At 39.6% G+C, this 13,668-nt stretch overlaps 1 protein-coding gene across 6 annotated transcripts in view; it reads left to right on the forward strand.

Annotated features, from left to right (window-relative positions):
- Positions 1–13,668, forward strand: part of LYPD6B (LY6/PLAUR domain containing 6B) — a 174,464-nt gene that overhangs the window by 144,333 nt on the left and 16,463 nt on the right. For 4 of the 6 annotated variants that reach the window (XM_053215034.1, XM_027055820.2, XM_053215035.1 and 1 more), the window contains one exon: positions 4,115–4,184. The exons of the other annotated variants lie outside the window; for them this stretch is intronic. The gene's annotated coding sequence lies outside the window, so the exon portion shown is untranslated. The remainder of the gene's footprint in view (positions 1–4,114; positions 4,185–13,668) is intronic. 6 annotated transcript variants of the gene reach the window in all.

A 13,668-nucleotide genomic window follows, 5' to 3' on the forward strand; every position in this document is an offset into this window, starting at 1 on the left:
CTGTTTGTACACGGACTGCCTTCATCACTTTCTTCAAACCACTTTAGAGCATGGACCATGTCTTAAATTTTTATTTCTGGTTCCTCATATGGTGCACAGTAGGTGTTCAAGAATGCTTATTAAATGCATAAAAAAATAAAATGAAATAAAAATGACTAAAATGAATTTTAAATGTGTATATATTTTTGTCTGCAGATATGTGTATATATATATATATGTATGAATTTTCCATTTTAAAAGTTTATTTGATGACTACTTTCTCAGCTAAGAAAAACCTCCAAAATAAATGTGGATTGATTAAGTCAAAACATAACACTTCTAATCCAATACTCAACATAATTACCCACATGAAAGGAAGCCAGATAAGTGAGGAATACATGATGTGACCATGCTGCAGCTGCAGAACATGGCCACATTTTCTTAGATTTGTCCTGCAGGGCCCAGTGAACCCAGGCCTAAAGGAATTCTTATGACAGCTCTCCCAACTGTCCTTCATGAGCTACTATTGCCAAAAGCTATAGAGAGTTAAGCAAAAGGCCTAAGCAGGGGTAGCAATATTTAAATATACAACCACCTAGTAGCCCTCATTTAGCTATTAGATTCCTGCGGTTCTGGAATTTTCCTTGAAGGATTTCATAGCCAAATCAAGCTCATAGGAATATTGATTATTCTTGCCACTGCTTTCTCCTCACGGAAGCTCCTGATTTGATGTCAGTTTGATACTTCTGTATATCAACCTCTATCTCTTATATAGACTTGAACCTTTAACTATTTGGGGTTAATGGTCAGAAATCAGATGTTGCTGTAAAGTATGTCCTGAGTACTGGCCATGTCTTCTCTACATTCTAAGTGTAGTATATAACGTGCATATCCCCTGTGCAAGTTTTTTTTCCCCCTTGTCAAATCCATTGTCTCATAAAATGCTCCTTAAAATGTGCCTTTCACATCTCCTTTCTTCATTTCACAATAGTCAGCAAACATTTGGAGCCCTGCTCTGTGCCAAGCCCATTGCTGGAGATGAAAGACTAGACTAGGCCTGCCTTCAGGGAGCTTGAATTTGGTAAGAGAGGGATATAGGACCCCCTCCCTTTGTGCCCACGTTCTTCTCCCCATTGAAGAATCTGACCACCTGGTCCAAATGGCTGCATGGGCTTGTGTGGCATTCAGGGATTAGCCAAGTGTTTTTCGGTAGACCAATTAAACGAAATCACTGAGAAGAATAATTAGGGTCCAAAGCCCCAAACTTAATCTCCTATTAACCTGGAAAAATAGCAGCAGTGATTGCCATCTGCTGACATGCCACCCACAGACAGACAGTGAATGTTCTAGGCCGGCCAGGCCTCCCATGAGCAGGACCAGGAAAGTACCCCTGATTAGAGCAATTAGAGCAGCTCCCTGGGCCGGTTCTTAATTTGCTTAATCACACTCACTTCACTGGACTATGCCTTGGGCTTAGGGAGTTTTAGGGGAAGAAAAAAAAATGCAAGGTTTGGGGAAAGAGAAAGGAAACAATTTGAGAGAGAGAATTCGAAGTCTCCTCTCTAGTCAGTTTAGGGTTGGCAGAAAAGGAGAATGACATCAATGACAAGGTGTAAATACGAGGAAGCTGATTTGGAAAATGGGTCCTTTGAGTCTTGTTTGGGTGAGAATCATTGAGGTCACAAAAGGAAGCAGCTGGTAAGTTCTGGAAACCTTTTTGTGTTAGCCCAGAATCTGAATAATGCACTAAGTGGAGTGGAGTGCATATATTTAAATATTTATGTATAATTGGCTGTTATTTCTTAGCCTGCTCTGCCATGGTCCCATGACTTGATACCCTTGCTTTTAAATGATCGTTTTCTAGATGCTAGAAAGGCATTGTACAGAAAGAGAGAAGAATCCTAGCATACCAAACAGGGAAAATGCAGAAGGAGACCAGTTTCAAACCGGAAGTCCATCATAGCAAGCTGTCTTTGAGAAGTTTTGAAAGTACTCTAGGGTGGGGACCAAAATGGAAGCGTTTGGAATTGGAGCCCAATTTAAATTCTATCCATAACTTACTTTGTAGTCTTGAGCAAGTTACTTATCCTCTCTTTAAACTTTAAATTCATTGTCAAGTGGGGAGGACAACAGTGCCCACCTTACAGGGATGTTGTAAGAACTAAATGAACTAATGGTGTTAGGTACCTGACACCCATAGCCTTCAACAGATGTCAGCTTGGAAAAGGAAGTCATCCTGCGGGGGGACACGTGGAGAAGACCAGCCAGTCGCTGGAAAATCGGCTCTCTGAGAGAAGGAACTTTATTTTAAGCACTGATGCAATGGCTGTGAACCAAGGTGCTCCATAAATATTGATTGAATAACTAAATAAATGTCGTAAGTCCACTTAGAGTGTTTAAGTTAGGTTATTGATGAAATTAATGTGCATTTTAAATGACTATAAGGAAATAATGGGTGAAAATTTCAAGTGTGGCAAAGGTGTATTTTTGAAACTTTTAGCCAGGAAAATGTTCCTTCTCCCTTTGCCCATCAGGGACACAGAGTTTGATTCCATTTTTTTCCCTAAGACCAAATGATTTGGGGAGCGTTTTTGTAACATTCTAGATGGTCTCTTCCTAGGTGTGGATTCCCCATTCTTTTGCTGTCCTGTTTGGATTGTGTAGGAGTGAGAGAAGCACACGTTTAAACTACTGATGATAAATACTCTTCTTCCATTTGCTTCCAGATTGTGACAATTTAGTATCCCCTTGTGATGGAGGGCAGAGGCTCAGAGGTGCAATACCTCTCTCTCATATGTAAGTAGGCCCCACTTGGGGGGTCTCTTCTGAACCAACCATCCATGGGCTACTTGGTTCTGCCCTTAGCTGTGGGCAGTGTCTTCCTCTGGTCCCTGGGGTTTCAAGCTTTTGCACAGAGGGAGGGGAAAGGGATTGGCATTCTCCACCTAACCCTAGCCTGAAGTCATTTCTTACACCAGACGTGATGAAGAAATACTGCCTTTGGAGGAAGGTATACAAATTTGCCAAAGAAAGGAATGCAGTTCTGGGACCTCCTAGCTACAGGATTATGTAAATCATTCAACACTAGTAAAGCTTAAGTTATGAAAGTAATTTCCATTTGTAGTGCAGCTAATTAGTCTAAGGAAATGGTGGCAGGGGATGTGTTCTATAAATAACTTCTCAGGAGGTAGCCCTGGCTCTAAAGAGAGAGTTTCAAACTCACCTCTAAGATGTTACATGTGGATAGCTAATATTTGAGTTCGTAAGTTCATACTATCTTCCAGACATTATTCTAAGTGTTTGAGACATATTAAGTCACTCACTTGAGGTCATTATTGTTTATCTCCTTTTTACAATGAGGAAACTGAGGCACAAGGAGGTTAAGTGACTTGTCCAATGCTTGCACTAACTTTTAACGCTTGATTACGTGTAAGGAAACGGAAATCCTGAGAAACAGACCAGGTATAGAAAAATATTTAGCTTGTCACTCAGCCAAAGAGCAGGAATCTGCCCCTTGCTTTAGGTGCACAAGGAACCATTGCTTCCTTTCCTATGGAAGCGAGTCATAGCCCCCTCTTACCATGAAGACTTGATGCTAGGGACTAAGAGAAAGGGTTCCCAGGCTGCTGCCTCTTTTCTACTTGAAAGCCTGAAATCTGGAATCTCAGAACCTCTAACGGAGTCATGGGGATGACCTATTTCTAATATTTCAAGGAACCTAACAGAAATTGTTCACTTACGGGCAGCCAAACAACCTGGGCTAATAAGTGTATAAAAACATTTTGTTTTGCGTTTGTCAAAATTATGTATCATGTTAATAATTTAGTTATCTTGTGTGGGTCAGATACTTTTCATGGCAATTGTATGTTTTTAATCTTAAAGATGGGTAACTATCTTCTACATATGGTTTAGCTAAATCATTCTAAACACAGAATCTAGGGTCTGGAGTAGGGGCAAAATAGAAATGGACTTTGGAGATGGAAACATTAGCCCCTATTGGACTATTGTGCAGAAGATGTGTTGCTTATACTCAACAACCACAACATACTCAAATGGATAGCATGTGTCTCTTCTGCAGGAAGGCAGTGCTTTCTACATGTTTATCTATCTTACCTACTTTTTTCTGTTCTTACAGATCACTGTGACCGTGTTCTTACTAAGGTCTCGGGGACACTTTACTGATGAAATCTGTAAAATGTAATCAGGTTGGTGAATTCTCTGCTGTCCACATCCCTACCATCACATGATACACTTCAAAGCCAAATAAAAAATGCTATTTTGTGTCATCTCATCTTTGGCTTTTCCAAGCCCCTGGTCCAGTAGAACTATTGAGCTTTAACTAGATGGTAGGTACTCAATCATAAACTATAGAGCCAAAAGAATTCTTTGTTTGAATTTAAATTTTGAGTCTTTTATGATTTATGTGGGTAAAAAAACCAAACCAATAAAATGGGGTATACTCTGAGAAGTCTTCTTCCTACTTTTGCCCCCTCTTACTATTTTTTTAATGTTTATTTATTTTAGACAGCTTGAGTGGGGGAGGGACAGAGAGGGAGACAGAGGATCTGAAGCAGGCTCTGCACTTGCAGAGCCCGATGTGGGTCTCAAACCCATGAACCGTGAGATCATGACCCAAGCCGAAGGTGGGCACTTAACTGACTGAACCACCCAGACATCCCTTATACTATTTTTTACCCTGTTCCTTCACCTACAGTTCATCGCTCCTATTAGTTTCCTGCATATTGTTACTGAGTGTATTTATGCATATATAAGTAAATGCATATGGTAATTCTTTAAGTTTATTTATCTATTTTTGAGAGAGAGAGCGTGCACACGCAAGGGCGAGCACATGAGCAGGGGAGGGGCAGAGAGAAAGGGAGACAGAGAATCCCAAACAGGATCCATGCTGTCAGCACAGAGGCTGACGTGGGGCTCAACCTCATAAACCCATGAGATCATGACCTGGGCTGAGATCAAGAGTCTGATGCTTAACGAACTGAGCCACCCAGGTGCCCCTATATAGTAATTTTTATTGTTTTCTCTCCAACACACAAAAATAACATGATATTCATATCTCTATATCTCTCTCCATTCAGATATATATGTATATATAATCTGTATCCTAGGGCTTTTTCACAGCATCATACAGGGAACGTCTTTGCTGTGTTCTATTCCATTGTGTATGCAGAGTTTTAAACATGCACACACACACACACACACACACACACACACACACACATACACACTCTTTTTGATGGACACAGATTGTTTCCAATCCTTTGCTATTATAGTGCTGCTATGACTCTGATGACAGTGTTATCATTGTGCATGTGTACAAGCCATCTTTTGAAGAAATTCCAAGAAGTGAGATTTTGGGTAAAGGGTAAATACATTTAAAAGTTTAATAATGTTACCAAATTGCTTCTAAGGGGTCATCTTTCCACAATCAATGTATGCAAATAACTGGTTTCCCATGGTCTCCTTAAAACACAGAATTAGAATACATTTTTATATGAGACTAGTCAAAATCTGAAAGTTTAAAGTATACTTTTTGGTTCTCATTTCTCCTATTTGAAAAGATGCTTAACTTTTCTCCTGGTGTTTAAAGACCATTTTGTTTATTTTTCTATGAAAAGGCTGTTAATGTTCTTTGCTTATTTTTCTGTTAGGTTGCTGATAATTTTCTTATTGATTTCTAGTAGCTCTTTCCATATTAGTGAGATTATCCATTGTTTTGTCTGTGACATAAGTTGAAAAAAATTTTTTTTCCAGGTTGTTACTTGTTTCTCAATTCATACTATCTTTTGGTCATACATAACTTATTTAACGTAATTGAACGTATCAGACTTTAATTTTATACTTTCTGAGTTTTGAAATACAAATGGAAAGGCCTTTCCCCCCTCCAAGGAAGTCACTCATATTTTGTTCTGGTACCTTAAGAAAATTTTATTATGGAAAATTTTAAGCACATTAGAGAAATTAGGATAATAACAGATTCCCATGTGTATTTGAGTGTATTTCTGGATTTGCTGTTCCATTTGTCTAACTACTCATGTGCAAATACTATGCTGTTTTAATTACTATAGCAATAGAGAATGTTTTAATGTCTATCCAGAGTAGTTATTCCCTAAATGAGATAGTCATCTACTCCAAGTCATGCTCTATAAAAATGGGAGAAAATTATAGTTGGTAATCCAACCTCCTCAGGTCAGGGATAGACTTGATTTAGAAGTTGACAAGGAATGGGAATTGTGCGAGTGAAGGCGGTCCCCAAGGAGAGTAGTACTATTAACGTACTATAGGAAGGTAAATAGTAATTACATAAGAGCATGAAACTCAGGGCAGGTCCTCATCTAGAAGGTGGGATGAGGAAGAGGAACCCACGAAGGAAAAAGGACATGGTTCTGGTGGTTGAAGCTTGCTTTGCCCTTTTAAATAGCCAATCCTGGTTCTCTTTGGCAAAGTCGGAAGGCTGATAATAGAGAAGGTGGAAATATTTGCTGTATGTATGCTCCGGGGAACTGATCAGAGACTTGAAATCTGTCGCAGAGCAACAGCCCGGGTGAAGTGTGACAAGGAGCCCATGCTGTCATTCTGCTCTGGGCAGTTCACAGGTCTGGACTCTGTGGGCAGTCTGTGCATAGACTTGTGTCTCTGTGGGTGCAAGGGTGAACCCCCCCCTTCCCCGCCCCCCATGCATATCTCAGGAAGGGCAGTGAAGATGATACTTCTCAGCCTTCTTTCCAGGAGACAGTACTAAATCTACCTAACAAGATATCTTTGCTGAAAAAGATCTGAGAGCGAGGACTTCTAATACGAGTGCTCCTTGGGGGGCGCCTGGGTAGCTCAGTCGGTTAGGTATCTGACTTTGGCTCAGGCCCTGCATTGGGCTCTGTGATGGCAGCTCAGAGTTTGGAGCCTGCTTCGGACTCTGTGTGTGTCTCTTTCTCTGCCCCTCCCCAACTTGCACTCTCTCTCAAAAATAAAAACATTACTATGAATTCTCCTTGGAAATACATCCAAAGTATTTAGTAGGGTCAAATCATAATTTCTCCCCCCTTTGAAATGCACATATCTGCTATACTCTGTCTATACCCTCATTAAAGCCCAGAGAATGTTAAGATGGTCAAAACATGGGGGAAAGGCCTAGGTTTGGAGTGGGTATAGATACTGAACCTGGATCACTGCTTTATGACTTCATTCCCCAGCAGACACCCTTAATAGCCTTTGGCACAGCCCATGACCTTCTCATCTCCAGTTTCCTCTTTATAACCTGCAGATGAGCACAGAAAACTTACCTTTCACAGGGATGTATGGGGAAGATTAATTAGTTTTCAATGGGAAAGTTCTTTGACAATCAGTCATGTGGTATAGTGTGCTAATTTAAGTCTGCACAGCCATGACTTGGGGTAGCAGCCTGCTGCCCAAACCCTGACACTAGAGGGTAAGTGGAAATTGGTCTGCCTCAACGTCGAGGATATGGACTTTGCAAATTGAATGAATGTGTGAAGTCAACCTTAGTCAAGCATTTATTCAACACCTATTAGCTGTCTGCCCTGTGCGAACAGTATGAGGCAGTCATAGTGGGTGCTGTGTGCATGGCGGGGGGGGGGGGGGGAGGTTACCAAGGAGTGATAAACCTGAAATGCAGGCACTGTACTTACTGCTAGAGTGGTTATTACCCACAGTGGCGAACAAAAGCCCAGAACTGCAACTCTGGACTAGAAATCATCTGCCATCAATAGTATGAGCTCAGCATCAATTACAGTGGGCTCCATGTTCCGGCGTACTGAGTAGTAAGTAGGGTCATGGGTGCTTACTCAGTTCTTCACTTTTCAGGTGCTATCCTTACCACATCCCTAAGCTAGTCTTCCCCTTAAGATGCTTTCAATGAAGGGAGTCTTTGGATCCACTAACAAAAGGGAACTAGAAAAGACTCCCTTTTTTGGCCTTTTTGACTTTGTTGTTGCATGCCACTGTTTTAAAATCTATATTCAAGGTGTGCTTTAAGTACAAGGTAAAAGGGACTATTTTAGGCATTATCATAGAACACTTTCTCTGCCAGTAAGGAGTTTTATGGTCTGGAAATTGGTACAGAATATGGATGAGATCTCCGTGTACATTTTGAGCTGAACTTTTCCTCCACCCTCTTTCAGTTGTCCTTGAGTGAGGGTAGGAGGGAATGGAAGAGAAGGAGGGGGAAAGAAAATTAAGAAAGGTGGGTATGAGTAACCTTGGGAGGTGAAGTAAAGGGCTTTTCTGGGAAAATGAGGCTACCAGGAACATTATTCCAGTAGGAAGGTTTGGTACCACAGAAGATGAGAGGTTACCAGATGCCTAACCAAAGGGGGCATTTCAAGAAAACATAGTCACGTAAAAATTAGTGTTGTTTCTCAAAATGTAAGATCTTAGGAAGGAGACTATAGGGCAAAGCACCATTACATTAATATGGGATTCCAGTTTACAGTGGATTTATTATACTCAAGTACACTTACATTTCTGTGTAGATATTTACAGGTGCTACAATGCAATAGGAGGTACTATACTGAAACCTGAATGTACTAAGGCTTCAGCGGGCTTCAGTGCTGTGTCCATAACAACGTGTGTTCTTTTTTCGCAGCTTCTTGATTGAAGTTCAAGAATTTTGCCTATCCTCTGCTTACTTATTTTTTTAAATTTTTAAAAAAATTCATTTCTGAGAGCCTGCGTACACACACTTGAGCAGGGGAGGGGCAGAGAGAAAGAATCCCGAGGAGGCTCTGGGCTAACAGCTCCAGGCTTGAGCCCGCAAACCATGAGAACATGACCTGGGCTGAACTCAAGAGGAGGACGCTTAACGGACTGAGCCACACAAGTGCCCCTATCCCTCTGTTTGTTTAATGATATTCTTCAGTGATGGTAGGAGCAGAAAAACCTGAATTTTGATGGGTTTGTGATATTTGCATGAGATTATAACATATTCTTCAGCTAGATTTATCTGTTTAATATTCCCATTTTCTTTCGAAAGCCTTTGTTCTTACCTCGATTGGTTTATAGCATAAATTCAATTGTTGCTTTACTATAAGCCAACAGTAATATTCGCTCTTATGTTCTCCTAGTAAAGCAGTACTGTTTATTCACTACAGCTGTTCCTACTCTAAGTCTGCTATAACAATAAGCCATGATACTTTGGTCCAAAGCGACTCTTGGTATTTTAAGACTAGATTCAAGGCTCAGTCAGACACCAGGCAGGCAGATGGCACATCAAAGGTATATTCAGTCTGGTGAATTGATAGGAGGTTATTTATAATGGTATGGCTAGCTTTGGGAAAACCAGCAGGAGATAGTACCAGACGCCAGAGTTAGCAACAGAGAAGAGTTATTTCTGTTATGTAGGCTTATAGGACAAGGAGAGAGAATGGCTGTCAGAACCCAGGAGAAGGTAGCTCTGGAGTTGGCCACCTGACAGGAACTGAGGGATGTGCTAATAACCAGGCAGGGAGTGAGTCAGGGAACAGGTACCCCAGTCTCAGTCTCTTCCCATTCTCCAACCTCCCAGTTTCTGCCATTACCCAAACCAAATTAGAAGCCCATGGGAAAAAAAAAAAAACTATGAGTGGTCTTCATAACTTGGCTTCCCAAGGCACAGAGCAGCATGGAGAGGGATGGAGGTTGGATCTCAAGGGGCAAAGGGTGAAACCCGGCAGGGTTCACTTCCCTTCCATCCTGTGAGGATAGCTTGGGAAGATGGTCATAGCATTTTTAAAGCCTGACATAGTGTGTGTTGAACAACATGTAAATAGACTAGGTTGTAGTTGAGTAGACCTTCAGTTGCTGAAAATAGAGTTCTTACAATCTCCACATGGTTAACCTAAAATCTACACAAACAATTTAAATGGAAGTTCTATTGGTAGAGAAAATGAAAACTTTTTAAAAAATTTTTAATGTTTATTTCTGAGAGACAGAGCACTAGTTGGGGGAGGGTGCGGTGCAGAGAGAGAGGGAGACACAGAATCTGAAACCTGCTCCAGGCTGAGCTGTCAGCACAGAACCCAACGTGCAGCTCAGACTCATGAACCGTGAGATCATGACCTGAACTGAAGTCGGACGCTTAACCCACTGAGCCACCCAGACACCCCTTTTTTTTCTTTTTTCAATTTATTTTTATTGGTAATGCCTACAGTTGTGTGAGACCTTTAGAAACTTTTAGCTTATTTACAAGTAAGGACTAAAACTTGTTGTGCCCAACCCAGTGCTAAGCAAGAAAGGATATGGTCTTATGTCCCCAGACAAACCCAGGCTTTTTTCAGAGTAGAGTCTAACCCATGGGCTGGAACAGACATGGTAAGGTTAAATGAATGAGAAATATTGGAACTAGGCCTTTAAAGAGGAGTTGTCAGTATGGGTAAGGATGCATGTGAGAGCACAGAACTTGTTGCTTTTTAAAGCAGACTTTGTAAGAACCATTGCATCTTATGTAAGCACAAAGAATACAGATTTATCAGAAAACAGATAAATGCTCAACTTAGGCCCATTGTGCCACGTGTGTTCTAGGGTAGTTTTCCTAAAATTGTTCTTCAGGGGAATTTTACAAACTTCTCTCATATATGCTCAGACAATCATAGAATTTGATAGCTGTAAAACGTGTATTGAATTTCAGTGTTGAGTAGGTGTTGCATGATCTTAATATTTTCCAGTGTGTAATTCATAGAAGAACCAACCTTAAATTTCTACTTTTAGCTTTCCAACTGATTTAATAATTTGACAAAAACAGCAATGGGTAGGGACTTATTTCTTTTCCTTCAATTTTCATGACTTTCTGCAAAACAGATATTTAATATCTCTATTTTACTGATAGGGAAACAGAGTCTCAGAGAAATAGAGGGGTTTGTTAGAGTAGATCAAACAAGTGACAGAATCACAACTTGCACCCAGGCCTGCGTGCCTACAAAGGCCATTCTTCCCCCATTATACTAGACAGCATTTACACTTGACTTTATCCCTGTGGGATTATGAACCACTGCTTAAATGCAGTTTTTCTTGTTGCAATTAAAACACTATTTAATGCACATAATTTTTCAGTTTCCTCTGGGAATATGAAATTATGCACGTATATATCTTTATATATGTACATTTCCTTCTGCTCCAAGCAGTAATAGTGGCAATTTATAGAGCAAGTGACATGCTGTAACTTTGTTATATATGCAGAATGCAGAAATTTTTTATTAGGATTGCTTTTATAAGCTTGTCAGCTTCCAGAGAGTTCTTTGAATAATCTGTCCTGAATTTTGTGACTATGCAAAAGTCAGCATGATAGTCCTTTGCCAAAGCACATAGTTTATTGTTGTTTTTTAAAATGCCCTCCTGTTTTCAGAATGAAACCCACGAACATGTCCTTTACTTGTGTGATATATTTTTAGCTGTAGAATTGAGAATAAAGTTGAGCTAGTGGGAGCTCTATAAACAATGGTCAGTGACATTAAGCCCTAGCACAGAAGAAAGATGACAAGCCAAATGTATAGTAACAATTCTATATCCTGAAGATCTCCCAACTGAAAGATAACAATATGGGTCCTGGAAACAGCTGACATGATTGGCAATACAGTCTTTTATACAGAGTTCTAGGGACACTTTTACAACCTGGCACATAATTAGCACTTAAACAGTCAAGTCATTCAATAAAATAGATCTATGTTTGTGTAGAAGCACATACGTACATGTATGTATGTGGGTGTGCATATATGCATGCACACATATCCAAATGAATTTATTGCCGAAGATTTCTGTTTTGGTATAGACATTCTCTTATGTTAGAATTTATACAGAGAGGTTCAAATGAGAAGGACATCTGTATGAACGCTTTATTTTTATGGTCCCTTTTTTATGTCAGCTGAGACTAAATGAAGTCAAAAGTCCTAGCCATTGCCTGTATGCTGACCCTGAAAGCTAAATTTTCTCAGTTGAGCTGTGTATGCCACATATTAGAGAATGCATGCTCCTCATGAAACATTCCTGCACTCAACAAATGTAGAATAATGGATTCTTAGCCAGCTGTTGGACATTCCAGCCTAGATTTCTATTATGAGAGCTTTGATTGGTTATTAAAAGAAATGGGTTCGGCAAAGCAAGCAAGGATATGGAACATAAAAACAATGTCTTCCATGCCCAGCCTTTGTTGCTGCTTGGTTTATGTCTATGTAGTTCTGCCAGTGGAATTGCTCGTTAACAGTACCAAACACCTGTGCGCCCACAGCTTTCCTGCAGAACTTCAGTCCACTTGTATCTTTCTCTCAAATTTAAAGACCCCCTGCTTCCATGGAAAAGAAAATAATCTCTCTCATTTACCTCCCTGATAGCAGAAATACCTCTATAGAATTAATATATGCCCTTGGCTTTTTTTTTTTTTTTTTTTTTTTTTTTAAGAAATAGCCAATTGAAGGATGCCTCTGCAGCTCTTTGAAACAAATTTCAGGCATTATCCATGTGTTGTTTGGTGCTCTCTGTATAACACATAGCGCCCATTAGTTTGAGAATTAAATACCAGGAAGAGTTTCCTTTTATCAAATAATGAGAATATGTGTCCCATATGCATGTCCCTTAACGCCTGAAAGGTACAAAGTGAAATGTAATGCACAGCAGAGGAACACCATGCATGGACGTTTAGTGGTTCAGATCTTTCCTCTCTCAGGGTTTTTACTCTGTATTTTGAGGGCCTTAATGTCGAAATGACTTGGCATAAGCCTCCTAAAAATCGTTTGTGGATACAAACTGGGCAACAATTATTTCACCTATGTGAAGGATACTCTCAAATTTAATCAGTTAACATATATTTATTAGGTTCCTACCATTTGTCTAAATAGTTCAATAAAACATGGCAAACCCATCTGGATTCTTTTTAAAAGGAGTACATTTTCCAATTCCCAATCATCTAAGCTTTTTAATCTTGTTCATGTGGAGTTCTTAACCTTCTCCTCTAGTGTCATCAAAGCCTTCTCAAAAAAGATGTAAACTTGTGTCTTTGACAAAAATGCAGCTGAAAAGCTATTACTTGGGAAGGTTTTTTTAAGTTTTTTTCTTAACATTTGAATCACATTTAGAAAGTTGCCTTTAAAATTGATTAGACTATTTTTTACCCATTGAACACTTATTGCCCCGTATTAAGTCATGATTAGCTTTAAGGTTGATTTCCATAATAACATTTTAATATTAGCACTGTTTTTAGATATTATTTTATCAGGTTGTATGTAGTAGAAAAAAATATCTTTAGCACTACAAAATGTACAGCCTTATGCTTAGAAATGAAATATTCATTTCTGTGAAGTTTTGATCCTATGATGAGATTTTTAAAGTTATCCTTGTAAACATTATAGCAGGGATCTGAAATATGGGAATACTGTATTACATATGACTTTTTATGGTATAACTGAAATTCTTCATTAATATCCTTCCATAGAAATCATAAAATCCTAGAAGGGGAAAGAACCTTGTCAGTCATTCATTCCAACTTTTCATTTGGTTGCAAGAAAGATAATTCCTGAATCCCCTTTAGAAATTAGTGCATAGAACTCAACACTATTTACCAGATTTGGTCCAGCTAGTATGGAATGGAGTTGGACAGTTATATCTCTTGATCTTATCTCTGTTCTCCTGCTAATGATATCTGAAGAACTGGGAAGGAAGATACATGAGGGGAAGCAGACACTTAACATT

Source organism: Acinonyx jubatus, chromosome C1 (genome assembly GCF_027475565.1).
Source record: "Acinonyx jubatus isolate Ajub_Pintada_27869175 chromosome C1, VMU_Ajub_asm_v1.0, whole genome shotgun sequence".
NCBI lineage: Eukaryota > Metazoa > Chordata > Mammalia > Carnivora > Felidae > Acinonyx > Acinonyx jubatus.